Source organism: Scyliorhinus torazame, chromosome 1, assembly GCF_047496885.1.
Source record: "Scyliorhinus torazame isolate Kashiwa2021f chromosome 1, sScyTor2.1, whole genome shotgun sequence".
In the NCBI taxonomy this organism is placed as follows: domain Eukaryota; kingdom Metazoa; phylum Chordata; class Chondrichthyes; order Carcharhiniformes; family Scyliorhinidae; genus Scyliorhinus; species Scyliorhinus torazame.
The window spans coordinates 67,446,823-67,459,339 of NC_092707.1; the positions used below are offsets into that span (position 1 = coordinate 67,446,823).

Genomic DNA, 12,517 nt, shown 5'->3' on the forward strand with positions numbered 1-12,517 from the left:
CTATCAAACCTTTCATAATTTTGAACACCTCTATAAGTATTCCTTTAACCTCTCTGCTCTAAGGATAGCAATCCTGGCTTCTGCTTTTCCTTCCTGGTACCATTGCACTCAACCTCCAGAGTACCTGAAATACATGAGATATCTTTAGCTCACCAAAGAGATGTATAGAAATATGCCAACTGTTATAATGACAACTGCAACTTCAAAGTAAGGAAAGGAGTTCATTGCCTGTTGTTAGGGGCCAGGGTTTAGAAAACTCCAAAGTATATCATGAAGTTCACCTGACCTACAACTGTTTATAGATTTTGGTTATGAGGAGCACAAGGGCCTGCCTTTCAGGTGTTATTCAACAAAGGCCTTCAGCACTTTTAATCAAAAACAAAGTTTATTCTATGAATTCAGTTAGCATTTTATAAACAAACACAGTAAACATTTTTATCAACTACAAACAGCAATACCCCACACAGCTGCAGTACTCTATATATAACCCTTAATAAATTCCAACTTTAAACTGTCCCAATTTGATAACGAGATCCCATAAACCAAAACCCCTTTTCAAAAGATGTGGCCCAGCACACAACACTCAAGACCAGATATCTTTGAGACTGTGGTATGGATACTTCTTGTTCTTTTCAAAACTTCAGGTTTGGATTCCTTCCAGAAAACAGTTATCACTTTTAAATTATCAGGTGATCTGGAGACACCTTTTAACATGCAGAGGGAGAGAGAGACACGACAAGACTTCTCTGTTTGAATCCAGCTTCCAAACGTGTAAACAAAAGTAAAACTGAGAGCCATCGCCAGCTCCCAGCTCAAAAACGAAACTAAAAACCCAGAGCCACAGCCCATCTCCACCCACACAATGACATCACTGAAGCCATTTGAGAAGACACAACATTTCTTAAAGGGACACTCCCATGACACTGTGGCTGCACATGTGACCCTGGCTGTTGACTTTTATGGACCTGGCTCCTTCTAGGCAACTGCTGAAGATAGAGGCAACATTTCTGTTTGTTGCACACTGCTGCCTAAGGAAGGTCACAGTCAGAGGTTTTACAACACCAGGTTAAAGTCCAACAGGTTTGTTTCAAATCATGAGCTTTCTGAGCTCCTTCCTCAGGTGAATGAAGAGGTAAATTCCAGAAACATATATATAGACAAAGTCAAAGAAGCAAGACAATGCTTTGAATGCGAGCATTTGCAGGTAATTAAGTCTTTACAGATCCAGAGAGAGGAGTAATCCCAGGTTAAAGAGGTGTGCATTGTCTCAAGCCACGACCGTTGGTAGGATTTTGCAAGCCCAGGCCAGATGGTGGGGGGGTGAATGTAGTGCAACATGAATCCAAGGTCCCGGTTGAGGACGGAACTTGGCTATAAATTTCTGTTCGGCGATTCTGCGTTGTCGCGCGTCCTGAAGGCCGCCTTGGAGAACGCTTACCCGGAGATCAGAGGCTGAATGCCCTTGACTGTTGAAGTGTTCCCCAACTGGAAGGAAACATTCCTGCCTGGCGAATGTCGCACGATGTCCGTTCATTTGTTGTCGCAGCGTCTGCATGGTCTCGCCAATGTACCACGCTTCGTGACATCCTTTCCTGCAGCGTATGAGGGAGACAACATTGGCCGAGTCACACGAGTATGTACCGCGTACCTGGTGGGTGATGGTTCTCACGTGTAATGGTGGTACCCATGTCGATGATCTGGCACGTATTGCAGAAATTGCCATGGCAGTGTTGTGTGGTGTCATGGTCGCTGTTCTGAAGGCTGGGTAGTTTGCTGCAAACAATGGTTTGTTTGAAGTTGCGTGGTTGTTTGAAGGCAAGTAGTGGGGGTGTGGGGATGACCTTGGCAAGATGTTCATCTTCATCGATGACGTGTTGAAGGCTGCAAAGAAGATGTCATAGTTTCTCCGCTCCGGGGAAATACTGGACGACGAAGTGTACTCTGTCGGTTGTGTCCCGTGTTTGTCTTCTGAGGAGGTCGGTGCGGTTTTTTGCTGTGGCGCGTTGGAACTGTCGATCGATGAGTTGAGCGCCATATCCCGTTCGTACGAGAGCATCTTTCAGCGTCTGTAGATGTCTGTTACGCTCCTCCTCGTCTGAGCAGATCCTGTGTATACGGAGGGCTTGTCCATAGGGGATGGCTTCTATAATGTGTTTAGGGTGGAAGCTGGAGAAGTGGAGCTTCGTAAGGTTATCCGTGGGCTTGCGGTAAAGCGAAGTGCTGAGGTGACCGTCCTTGATGGAGATGAGTTTATCCAAGAATGCAACCGATTTTGGAGAGTAGTCCATGGTGAGTCTGATGGTGGGATGGAACTTATTGATGGCATTGAGTAGTCGTTTCAGTGATTCCTCGCCATGGGTCCAAAAGAAAAAAATGTTATCAATGTATCTGGTGTATAACGTCGGTTGAAGGTCCTGTGCGGTGAGGAGGTCTTGTTCAAACTTGTGCATGAAGGTGTTGGCATATTGAGGTGCGAATTTGGTCCCCATGGCTATTCCGTGTGTCTGGATGAAGAACTTGTTGTCAAAGGTGAAGACGTTGTGATACAGAATGAAATGGATGAGTTGCAGAATTGTGTCTGGAAATTGGCAGTTGTCGGTATTGAGTACTGAGGCTGTTGCAGCAATGCCGTCATGGGGGATGCTGGTGTAGAGTGCCGAGACATCCATTGTGACGAGGAATGTTCCTGGTTCAACTGGTCCATGGGTGCTGAGTTTCTGTAAGAAGTCCGTCGTGTCGCGACAGAAGCTGGGCGTTCCTTATACGATGGGTTTCAAGATGCCCTCGATGAAGCCAGAGAGTTTCTCACACAGGGTCCCATTGCCTGATACGATAGGCCGTCCTGGTGTGTTGGCCTTGTATATTTTCGGGAGGCAGTAGAGATCTCCAACGCGGGGAGTACATGGGATGAGAGCACATAGGGTGCTCTGAAGGTCTGGATCCAAGGTTTCGATCAGTCTGTTGAGTTGGCAGATTTGTTCCTTGGTCGGATCTGTGGGTAACTGTCTGTAGTGTTCCTGCTTGTTGAGTTGTCAGTACATTTATTTGCAGTAGTCTGTTCTGTTCAGTGTGACAGTGGCCCCTCCTTTGTCTGCTGGTTTGATGACGATGTTGCGGTTGGTCTTGAGAGCGCGGATGGCGTTGCGTTGTGCTTGGGTGACGTTCAGAGCTGTCTTGTGAATGCGACTGATGAATCTGGCATTGACGCGACTCCTGAGAGCTTGAGCATACATGTCGAGTCTAGGGCAGTGGCTTTCCGGAGGGGTCCAATTCGACTCTTTCCTCTTAGGTTGCCGCACCGCAGATATCTCAGTCTGCTGTTCTGGTTCATTGGTTGTCTCATTGGGTTCGCTGTCGGCCTCTTATGGTCTGTGGAAGAACACCCGGAGCCTCATTCGCCTGATGAATTCCTCCATGTCTGCCGCAAGACTGATGGGGTCCACTTTGGTTGTGGTGCAGAAATTGAGCCCTCTGCTGAGCACTTTGATTTTGTCTGGTTGAAGGGTGTAGTCTGACAAGTTGACAATAGATTTCCCTGTATTGTTTTCTACTATGGTACTGGGGGAGGCTTGGTTGTTGCTGGTGGTGATGCTGAGTTTCCCAAGCTTCCTGTTCTTGGTGTGAGACAATTCACACCTCTTTAACCTGGGATTACCTCTCTCTCTCTCTCTGGATCTGTAAAGACTTAATTACCTGCAAATGCTCTCATTCAAAGCATTGTCTTGCATCTTTGACTTTGTCTATATATATATATGTTTCTGGAATCTACCTCTTCATTCACCTGAGGATGGAACAGTGCTCCGAAAGCTAGTGATTTGAAAGAAACCTGTTGGACTTTAACCTGGTGTTGTAAGACTTCTTACTGTGCTCACCCCAGTCCAACGCCGGCATCTCCACATTAAGGAAGGTCACTGAGACTCTGTATAAAGTGACAGCTTCATCTCATTCCCTCTTGCCAGAGACAAGCAGGTGAAGCGAGCATGAGGATTTGCTCAATTTGCAGACTTCTCCATGTCATCAGGTGCTATTCACTGCATGATCACTGTTTTACACGTAAATGGTGTGACTCTACTGAACTGAAAGGGGGAACACTGCCTCGATATGCAGCTGGTGTGTGACCACAGGCAGCTTGCTGATCACGCAAGTGAATGTCTATTATCCTGGTAGTACTTATGATGCCTTTATTCTGCAGTAGTCCCTTGTGTTAGCTGTATTTTATCTACCAAGGCATGTTATTTACTGATGACATGGTATCACTGCTGTCTGGAATCAATGCCCAACAGAGACAGGTTGCCACAATACAAATAAAAGATCACACCATAGGCGCCCTCTTTAACAATGCTTCCACTGCCTGGGCCGCTCTGCTAAATCAATATCAAGTTATGCAGTAGTATGCTGCATGGTATGCAAACCATGATGAGGGATGGGGGTGGAGGGGACGTCCTGGGAGGGAGGGGGGGGGGGGGTGGAGACTACCTGGGAGGGTGGATGAGCAAGAGATAACATGAAGGGTTGGGGAAACTAGCACGTACGGGTGAGGGCCAGTGTACAAAGCTGTGTAAATATATCATTTTGCCATGTATATATCTTGCTCTGCGCGATTTCTCGTTTTTTTTTGTTACGAGGGTGGGGGGTTATTGTTTGGAAGGGAGAAAAGTTGTGTTAAAAAACTTTAATAAATATATATATTTTTTAAAAAACCATGATGAGGGACCAGTCCTACCACCACCTAAAAGCTAAGAGGTTAGGGAGCAAGTGCACAAGGAAGTGAAGGGAAGGAATTGCAACAGAGTAAGGGAGGATACTGTCGAGCCCAATCTGCCCCAGCTCAACGAGATCAAATTGTCCATGAGCAATACAGTAAATTCAGCTACAACTCCGCATTGACCAATAATGCTACTTACATTTCTATGACTAACCATCAAATCATCCTCTTACAAGACAAAAAGAACTGCCAGAAAATGCTGTAAGTAAAACAGAGGTAGTTTTAAGTGATCTATAATTGTATGGTTGAATATTAAAAATTAAGATAGATTTAAGTAGGTTTAATTTAGTGTTTCTGTAGGAAAAGATATAACACTAGATTCACGTTAAGCAAAGATGTTTGTATGTATGGGTGTAATTGGTTGCAGTTCAAGTTGTGGCTATATTGTGCTGAGAGAGTTTATGACAGGAAAAGCAAACACGAGCTTGGGGGAAAGAATGATATGTTGTTTAGTAACCAGGGGCCACATCAGGAGTGACAGACCTTGTGATTGCATTTTAGCTGAATTCATAGCAGATGGAACTATGAAGCTGAAGAGAGAATAGTTCCCTCAGTTCTGCCAGAAGCAGAAGCTGGACAAGGGAGCTGCAAAAAGACAGACTTCCCAAAAAGCACACCAGATACTAAAGAACAGCTTGTTCTGGAAACTAGAGAATGAAAAGAGATATACCTGGAAGTTTGAAGTCAGAAGAGCAAGTAGAAACTGGATTTGGAACAGGTACAGATTACTGAAGTTAAAGACTGAGTTGAAAAGTGAAGCAATTGGGTGAAGTTGGTTAGCGAGAAGCCAGAAGCCAATCTAAAGCAATCATAAAAATTGATGTCCTTATTTCCAGTCTTTGTATTCTGTTGGGGACTGAGTACTTGGTTTTTTGTGTAGAAGTTTGGATGCAAGTGGCAATTCAAGACAAAGGATACTGAAAGGAGAATTGGAAAGCCTGGAGCTTGACCTTGCTAAAATAGCCGAGAGAAAGCCTTGTTTGAAAGGATAGTTGGAAAATCTGAAGGTGAATCCTTGATGAAAACAACTAAGGGAAGCATTGTTTGAAAGAAGATTTTAAAGTGTCTTTTTGAGAGGTGTTTGGAAACACTCGTGTGACAATCATCTGGGAGGGGAATTTGAGGAGAAATCCACAGAAGTTCGCTCAGGTGGCGTCAGCCACTTGGTTTCAGAGTGGACTGTGTCTGACCACAGTCAGCCTGTGGGTTTAAAGGGACTGAGAACATTATAGCATAAGATAAATTATTTAAATTAATTAACTAGTTGAATATGGCTGGACAGGTGATGTGCTGTTGCTGTTTGATGATGGAACTGGTGGATCCCATTGAGACCGTCAGTGACCACATCTGCAGCAAGTGTTGGCTGCTCGAGGAGCTTCGGCTCAGAATTGATGAGCTGGAGACCGAGCTGCACACACTGCGGCACATCAGGGAGGGGGAACATTACCTGGACGCTTTGTTTGTCACACCCGGTAGAATAAGTTCTGTTAATTCGGACAGTGGCCAGGGACAGAGTGGTGTGACTGCAAGGGAGGCAGGTAGGCAGATCCTGAGTTTAGGAGTTGAGGAGCCTCAGCCCTTGACCTTGTCCAACAGGTATGAGGTACTTGCTCCCTGTGTGGATGAGGAAGAGGGCTGTAGGGAGGATGCGTTGACTGACCACTGCACCGTGGTACAGGAAGCCATTCAGGAGGGGGGAGCAAAAAGACAAGTGGTAGTTGTAGGGGATTCTATAATTAGGGGGACTGATGGCATCGTTTGTAAGCCAGATCGAGAGTCCCGCATGGTATGTTGCCTGCCCGGTGCCAGGGTGAGTGACATCTCTGATCGGCTTGAAAGGATTTTGGAGAGGGAGGGGGAGGATCCAGTTGTTGTGGTCCACGTTGGGACTAACAACATAGGTAAGACTAGGAAAGAGGACCTGTTTGGGGATTATCAAACACTAGGGACTAAATTAAAGAGCAGGTCCTCCAGGGTTATAATCTCTGGATTACTACCCGAGCCACGTGCCAATTGGCATAGGGTTGAGAAAATTAGAGAAGTTAACACGTGGCTAAAGGAGTGGTGCGGGTAAGAGGGATTCCATTTCATGGGGCATTGGCATCAGTACTGGGGCAGGAGGGCCCTGTACCGTTGGGACGGTCTTCACCTGAACCATTCTGGGACCAGTGTTCTAGCGAATAGGATAAATAGGTTGGTCACAAGGACTTTAAACTAGCAAGTTGGGGGGAAGGGAAGTGTAAAGCTCTGGACAGTATAATGGTTAATGGAGATCAAGGCAGCAGGTTACATGACAGGTTATTATGTAGAGATATGGGTTCAAAGACAAGGAAAATTAGGAGAAAGGGTAACAGGAAAAATAAATTGCGAAAAGTTACTGATCAAGGTGTTAGGATTCATAACAAAGACATAAAAAACAGCATAAGTGTACTTTACCTGAATGCTCGTAGTATACGAAATAAGGTAAATGAGTTGATGGCGCAAATCATCGTGAATGACTATGATTTAGTGGCTATTACTGAAACATGGTTAAAAGATGGTCACGACTGGGAGTTAAATATCCAAGGGTATCAGACTATACAAAAGGATAGAATGGACGGTCAGGGCGGTGGTGTAGCTTTGTTGTTTAAGGATGGCATCCGGGCAATAGTAAGGGATGATATTGGTGCTATGGAGGACAAGGTTGAATCAATTTGGGTGGAAATCAGGAATAGTAAGGCGAAAAGGTCACTGATCGGAGTAGTCTATAGGCCACCAAATAGTAACAGGATGGTAGGGCAGGCAATAACCAAAGAAATAACGGATGCATGTAGAAATGGTACAGCGGTTATCATGGGAGATTTTAATCTGCATATCGATTTGTTTAACCAGGTTGGTAAAGGAGGAGCTTGAGGAGGAGTTTATAGAATGTGCCCGGGATAATTTCCTGGAACAGTATGTAATGGAACCTACAAGGGAACAAGCGGTCCTAGATCTGGTCCTGTGTAATGAGGCAGGATTGATTAATGATCTCATAGTTCGGGATCCTCTTGGAAGGAGCGACCACAATATGGTGGAATTTAAAATACAGTTGGAGGATGGCAAGGTAAAATCAAACACTAGTGTTTTGTGCTTAAACAAAGGCGATTACAATGGGATGAGAGAAGAACTAGCTAAGGTAGACTGGGAGCAAAGACTTCATGGTGAAGCAGTTGAGGACAGTGGAGAACCTTCCGGGCGATCTTTCACAGTGTTCAGAAAAGGTTCATACCGACAAAAAGGAAAGACGGTAGAAAGGGGAAAAATCGACCGTGGATATCTAAGGAGGTGAGGGAGAGTATCAAATTGAAGGAAAAAACATACAAAGTGGCAAAAATTAGTGGGAGACTAGAGGACTGGGAAGTCTTTAGGGGACAACAGAAAGCTACTAAAAAAGCCATAAAGAAGAGTAAGGTAGACTATGAAAGTAAACTGGCTCATAACGTAAAAGCAGATAGTAAAAGCTTCTACAAATATATAAGACAAAAAAGAGTGGCTAAGGTAAATATTGGTCCTTTGGAAGATGAGAAGGGAGATTTAATAATAGGAGACGGGGAAATGGCTGAGGAGCTGAACAGGTATTTTGGGTCAGTCTTCACAGTGGAGGACACAAATAACATGCCAGTGACTGATGGAAATAAGGATATGATAGGTGAGGACCTTGAGATGATTGTAATCACTAAAGCGGCAGTATTGGGCAAGCTAATGGGGATAAAGGTAGACAAGTCTCCTGGCCCTGATGGGATGCATCCCAGAGTGTTAAAAGAGATGGCTAGGGAAATTGTAAACGCACTAGTGATAATTTATCAAAATTCACTAGACTCTGGAGTGGTCCCAGAGGATTGGAATGTAGCAAACGTGACACCACTGTTTAAAAAAGGAGGTCGGCAGAAAGCGGGTAATTCTAGGCCGGTAAGCTTAACTTCGGTTGTAGGGAAAATGCTGGAATCTATCATTAAGGAGGAAATAGCGGGGCACCTGGAGGGAAATTGTCCCATTGGGCAGGCGCAGCATGGGTTCACAAAGAGTAGGTCGTGTCTGACTAATTTGGTAGGATGTTTTGAGGACGTTACCAGTGCAGTAGATAATGGGGAGCCAATGGATGTGGTATATCTGGATTTCCAGAAAGCTTTTGACAAGGTGCCACACAAAAGGTTGCTGCATAAACTAAAGATGCATGGCATTGAGGGTAAAGTGGTAGCATGGGTAGAGGATTGGTTAACTAACAGAAAGCAGAAAGTGGGGATAAATGGGTGTTTCTCTGGTTGGCAACCTGTAACTAGTGGGGTCCCTCAAGGATCAGTGTTGGGCCCGCAGTTGTTCACAATTTACATAGACGATTTGGAGTTGGGGACCAAGTGCAATGTGTCAAAGTTTGCAGACGACACTAAGATGAGTGGTAAAGCAAAAAGTGCAGAGGATACCGGAAGTCTGCAGAAGGATTTGGATAGGTTAGGTGAATGGGCTAGGGTCTGGCAGATGGAATTCAATGTTGCCAAGTGTGAGGCTATCCATTTTGGGAGGAATAACAGCAGAATGGATTATTATTTAAACGGTAAGATATTAAAACATGCTGCTGTGCAGAGGGACCTGGGTGTGCTGGTGCACGAGTCGCAAAAAGTTGGTGTGCAGGTGCAGCAGGTGATTAAGAAGGCTAATCGAGTTTTGTCTTTCATTGCTAGAGGGATGGAGTTCAAGACTAGGGAGGTTATGCTGCAATTGTATAGGGTGTTGGTGAGGCCGCATCTGGAGTATTGTGTTCAGTTTTGGTCTCCTTACCTGAGAAAGGACATATTGGCACTGGAGGGAGTGCAGAGGAGATTCACTAGGTTGATCCCAGAGTTGAGGGGATTAGATTATGACGAGAGGTTGAGTAGACTGGGACTGTACTCATTGGAGTTTAGAAGGATGCGGGGGGATCTTATTGAGACATATAAAATTATGAAGGGAATAGATAGGATAGATGCGGGCAGGTTGTTTCCACTGGTCGGGGAAAGCAGAACTAGGGGGCATAGCCTCAAAATAAGGGGAGGTAGATTTAGGACGGAGTGTAGGGGGAACTTCTTCACCCAAAGGGTTGTGAATCTCTGGAATTCCTTGCCCAGTGAAGCAGTTGAGGCTCCTTCTTTAAACGTTTTTAAGAAAAAGATAGATGCCTTTCTAAAGAATAAAGGGATTTGGGGATATGGTGTATGGGCCGGAGAGGAGCTGAGTCCACAAAGATCAGCCATGATCTCATTAAATGGCGGAGCAGGCTCGAGGGGCCAGATGGCCTACTCCTGTTCCTAGTTCTTATGTTCTTATATATTTTGTAACCTTGAAATCTGTGTATATTTGTGAAGATAAGTGGGAGTGAAGGAGCATTGTATTATAGTCAAACTTTTCATGTTTAATAATTTATTTTTGTTGTTAAAAGCTAATTAGTAAATCTCTGCATCCCCGTTTTCTGAAAGAAAAGTGAAAGTTACGGGACTGGATTCTCTGCCGGCGGATCCTCTGTTTTGCCAGCAGCGCACTCACGCCAATGGATTTCCCAATGGCATGGGGGTGCCCACAATGGGAAGCCCTATTGGCCAGCTGGTGGGACGGAGGATCCCGCTGCCGGCAGGGGAACGGTGGGACGGAGAATCCCCCCGCGGTCATTTGAGCCAGGGTTCCATTCCAGAACCTTCTCATTCAATAGTAACATCAAATAGGATCACATTCCAGTCTAAATTTCTATATTTAAGCATGACGCAATTGTCATGAAGCACGCTGACATTATTTGTGAGGGTATCCCAACTTGGAACACCGGTTTGTGGGGGTGTATAATTTTGTTTTGTTTTGAGGAGACAAGGTAAACCCTAGTGAGAATAAATAGCCCAGTCGCCGTGTGACAATTATTAAAAACTGTTAAAGAAAAGACAAATACACACAAACAGGACTACTCTCACACAATTAAGATGTATGAATTACTGCATACAGTTTCTATAGAATGTACCCTTTGTTACAAAATACATTTACAATATCTGAACTCGATAAGACTTCCCCTGTTCCCCAAACACCATCCGAATTGAATAACCAGCTATTGTGACCACACAGTACAGGGAAGATACTCAAATCTGGGAAGCGTCTTTTTTCTAATCCAGCGAAGATATTTAAAAACTGCTGTTATTAAGGTTTTCTGCACTGCCTTGGCTCTGAGACTTAGAAGCTTGTTTGGCCTTCAGGCTTGGTGGCTGGAAACTGGCCCGTCCTGTTTCTGAGACTGCTAGATGGTAAATGCCTGCCTTCTTTCTCAGTAACTGGTCAATTATACCCTTGTTGTTCTTTGATTATGCCTTCTGTGTATTCAGTTGTCTGCTCCCAATAACCTCCTTGACCATATATTAACATATCTCAGGAACCTTCCTAATCGTCTATGATCTGTTTCTGCTCCAAAAGCTATTCACACTTGATTATTATCTAAAATGCCATTCTAAACTTGTTACCGGAAGAGACTCATACCAATTGAGGTCCTTTGAATATTGTCTATGCTGTTTCTAGGCAGAGTCATGACACACTGCATACAGAAACCAAACCTTTCTCCATTGTACTGCACCTTCCCATGATGGCCACCACTGCCTCTCCATTAATGTCCACCAGCTCTTATCAGCTGTTTTTCATTTATCACCACCTTCTGCAAGAAAGTGGGAACTTTGTCATGTCATACAATATATTTGTGATGTGACTACCATGGTAGAATAACTGTTTTTGTGGACAATCTGTGTGTGTGTGAGGCTTACAGCAGTGTTAAGTGTATGAGAGCAAGGCAAAGCATATGAATAAGAGGGTTGAGTTCTGATAGAGATTGTTTGTGGATGAGGCTGTTGGAGTAGTTGACAGGAAAAGGTGAAGTCAATCATTTTGACTTATGTGAGATAACAACACTCTTGGCATTAAGATTACGGCTATTTCTTCTTGATGGCTCCTGAGCATGTGTCTGCAGGACCTTCTTCCCCACCTCCATATTGGATACAGGTTGTCTCTCCTTGCCACCTCTTCCACCAAGGCCAGTGGATTGTCTGAAAACTTTGGCGCTCGCTTTCTTGCACCTTCAGCCATTGCTCAAAGTATCATAGCACTGATTCAGGTTTGAAAAGAAATCTTCAACACTTATTGTCAGAGTGCACCTCCCCTTTAAGAGGTGCATGGTGCCTTTAGGCAGCATCAGCATTCGGAATATTGACTCTTTGATGACTGAGGCAGCCAATGAACATTCAATTAAAATGTAATGCACGCTGTCACACCTGCGCCGGTTTTCCAAGTTCTTGTTACTTTATTTTCTTTGGAATTTGTACATGTAAAAATATAAAACAACCTTTTGTGAAAATGGAATGCTAAATCATTTGTATTGAATTTAATTTCTGAAATGTTCTTTTGGATTAGAAAAAATAAAAGGCAAGTTTTGTGAAATTCTATGATTCTTGCATCATGCAATGACTTACAGTTGAAGAGATGCCTTTATTTAGAACATAGAACATACAGTGCAGAAGGAGGCCATTCGGTCAATCGAGTCTGCACCGACCCACTAAAGCCCTCACTTCAACCCTATCCCCTTAACCCAAGAACCCCTCCTCACCTTTTTGGACACTAAGGGCAATTTAGCCTGGTCAATCCACCTAAACTGCACGTCTTTGGACGGTGGGAGGAAACCGGAGCACCCGGAGGAAACCCACGCAGACACGGGGAGAACGTGCAGACTCCGCACAGACA

The 12,517-nt window shown here is 44.5% G+C and overlaps 1 protein-coding gene across 6 annotated transcripts in view; it reads left to right on the forward strand.

Moving 5' to 3' along the window:
• Window positions 1-12,517, forward strand: part of LOC140408658 (RBPJ-interacting and tubulin-associated protein 1-like) — a 30,784-nt gene that overhangs the window by 14,090 nt on the left and 4,177 nt on the right. The window lies entirely within an intron of this gene.